Genomic DNA, 3,059 nt, shown 5'->3' on the forward strand with positions numbered 1-3,059 from the left:
ACAAAATGGCGGCGCGGGACCGTTCTGAAAGGCATCCGAAAAACGGTTCCACGGGCATAGCACTTTAATGACAGGTATGAGTGCATGCCGGAGAGCTCTTGGAAGTCGAATTTTTGACACTTTGTCAATTTTTTGACAGATTTGACAAACTCTTTCTGTCTGTTCTAAGAGTCAGTCAGAGACTTGTGCGGCGGTCTTTTGACACTATTGGAGGGCGGGCAAACCCCACGTTGACTCCGGCCGTCCCTCCACAGGCGCTCGTGTCCAAAATGAAGGCGAGAGACGCGAGTGGCCTGGTTCCCTTGGGTGTTGCCAAGAAGGCTGCGGGCTGACCGTTGCCTGAGCACTCCCTAAAGCCTCTTGTGATGAGAGCAGACCTCGCCTGCCGCACGACCGGCTCTGGGAGTCGTTGGGCCGCTATTTGTGAATAGTCTGGTCCTCCTCTGCCACCCGGACAAGCGCGATGGCTCTGCCGCCCTGCGGTGCTCGTCACCCAGGTTTGGGGAACACGATACTCGTAACAAAAATAAAAGGCGGCTCGGGACCTGCAGGCGAAAGGGGTCCCGTGGTGCTAAGCACGTCGACTTCGGGTCTCGGTGCAAGCCGGAGAGCTCACGGAAGTCTAAAGTTTTCGGCACGTGGTCGAATCTTTTCAAAGGCTTACCCGGCTCTTTCCGTCCATTCTGAGAGTAAGTCAGAGGCCGGTGCGGAGGTCTCTTGACAATCGGAGGGGGTGGTGGCCCTCCGCAGGCGCTCGTGTCGAAAATGAAGGCGAGAGACGCGAGTGGCCTGGTTCCCCTGGGTGTTGCCAGGAAGGCTGCGGGCTGACCCTTGCCTGAGCACTCCCTAAAGCCTCTTGTGATGAGAGCAGACCTCGCGCGCCGCACGACCGGCTCTGGGAGTCGTTGGGCCGCTATCTGTGAATAGTCTGGTCCTCCTCTGCCACCCGGCCAAGTGCGATGGCTCTGCCGCCCTGCGGTGCTCGTCACGCAGGTATGGGGCACACGATGCTCGTAACAGCAAATAAAGGCGGCTCGGGACCTGCAGGCGAAAGGGGTCCCGTGGTGCTTAGCACGTCGACTTCGGGTCTCGGTGCAAGCCGGAGAGCTCACGGAAGTCTAAAGTTTTCGGCACGTGGTCGAATCTTTTGAAAGGCTTACCCGGCTCTTTCCGTCCATTCTGAGAGTCAGTCAGAGGCCGGTGCGGCGGTCTATTGACGACCGGAGGCTCCCATGGGTGTTGCGATGAGGGTGGAGGGCACAGAACCTTGCCTTAGCACTCCCTAATAAAGCCTCTTGTGAAGAGAGCAGACCTCGCGCGCCGCACGACCGGCTCTGGGAGTCGTTGGGCCGCTATCTGTGAATAGTCTGGTCCTCCTCTGCCACCCGGCCAAGTGCGATGGCTCTGCCGCCCTGCGGTGCTCGTCACGCAGGTATGGGGCACACGATGCTCGTAACAGCAAATAAAGGCGGCTCGGGACCTGCAGGCGAAAGGGGTCCCGTGGTGCTTAGCACGTCGACTTCGGGTCTCGGTGCAAGCCGGAGAGCTCACGGAAGTCTAAAGTTTTCGGCACGTGGTCGAATCTTTTGAAAGGCTTACCCGGCTCTTTCCGTCCATTCTGAGAGTCAGTCAGAGGCCGGTGCGGCGGTCTATTGACGACCGGAGGCTCCCATGGGTGTTGCGATGAGGGTGGAGGGCACAGAACCTTGCCTTAGCACTCCCTAATAAAGCCTCTTGTGAAGAGAGCAGACCTCGCGCGCCGCACGACCGGCTCTGGGAGTCGTTGGGCCGCTATCTGTGAATAGTCTGGTCCTCCTCTGCCACCCGGCCAAGTGCGATGGCTCTGCCGCCCTGCGGTGCTCGTCACGCAGGTATGGGGCACACGATGCTCGTAACAGCAAATAAAGGCGGCTCGGGACCTGCAGGCGAAAGGGGTCCCGTGGTGCTTCGCACGTCGACTTCGGGTCTCGGTGCAAGCCGGAGAGCTCACGGAAGTCTAAAGTTTTCGGCACGTGGTCGAATCTTTTGAAAGGCTTACCCGGCTCTTTCCGTCCATTCTGAGAGTCAGTCAGAGGCCGGTGCGGCGGTCTATTGACGACCGGAGGCTCCCATGGGTGTTGCGATGAGGGTGGAGGGCACAGAACCTTGCCTTAGCACTCCCTAATAAAGCCTCTTGTGAAGAGAGCAGACCTCGCGCACCGCACGACCGGCTCTGGGAGTCGTTGGGCCGCTATCTGTGAATAGTCGGGTCCTCCTCTGCCACCCGGCCAAGTGCGATGGCTCTGCCGCCCTGCGGTGCTTGTCACGCAGGTATGGGGCACACGATGCTCGTAACAGCAAATAAAGGCGGCTCGGGACCTGCAGGCGAAAGGGGTCCCGTGGTGCTTAGCACGTCGACTTCGGGTCTCGGTGCAAGCCGGAGAGCTCACGGAAGTCTAAAGTTTTCGGCACGTGGTCGAATCTTTTGAAAGGCTTACCCGGCTCTTTCCGTCCATTCTGAGAGTCAGTCAGAGGCCGGTGCGGCGGTCTATTGACGACCGGAGGCTCCCATGGGTGTTGCGATGAGGGTGGAGGGCACAGAACCTTGCCTTAGCACTCCCTAATAAAGCCTCTTGTGAAGAGAGCAGACCTCGCGCGCCGCACGACCGGCTCTGGGAGTCGTTGGGCCGCTATCTGTGAATAGTCTGGTCCTCCTCTGCCACCCGGCTAAGTGCGATGGCTCTGCCGCCCTGCGGTGCTTGTCACGCAGGTATGGGGCACACGATGCTCGTAACAGCAAATAAAGGCGGCTCGGGACCTGCAGGCGAAAGGGGTCCCGTGGTGCTTAGCACGTCGACTTCGGGTCTCGGTGCAAGCCGGAGAGCTCACGGAAGTCTAAAGTTTTCGGCACGTGGTCGAATCTTTTGAAAGGCTTACCCGGCTCTTTCCGTCCATTCTGAGAGTCAGTCAGAGGCCGGTGCGGCGGTCTATTGACGACCGGAGGCTCCCATGGGTGTTGCGATGAGGGTGGAGGGCACAGAACCTTGCCTTAGCACTCCCTAATAAAGCCTCTTGTGAAG

This window comes from Chiloscyllium punctatum, unplaced genomic scaffold (assembly GCF_047496795.1).
Source record: "Chiloscyllium punctatum isolate Juve2018m unplaced genomic scaffold, sChiPun1.3 scaffold_1299, whole genome shotgun sequence".
In the NCBI taxonomy this organism is placed as follows: domain Eukaryota; kingdom Metazoa; phylum Chordata; class Chondrichthyes; order Orectolobiformes; family Hemiscylliidae; genus Chiloscyllium; species Chiloscyllium punctatum.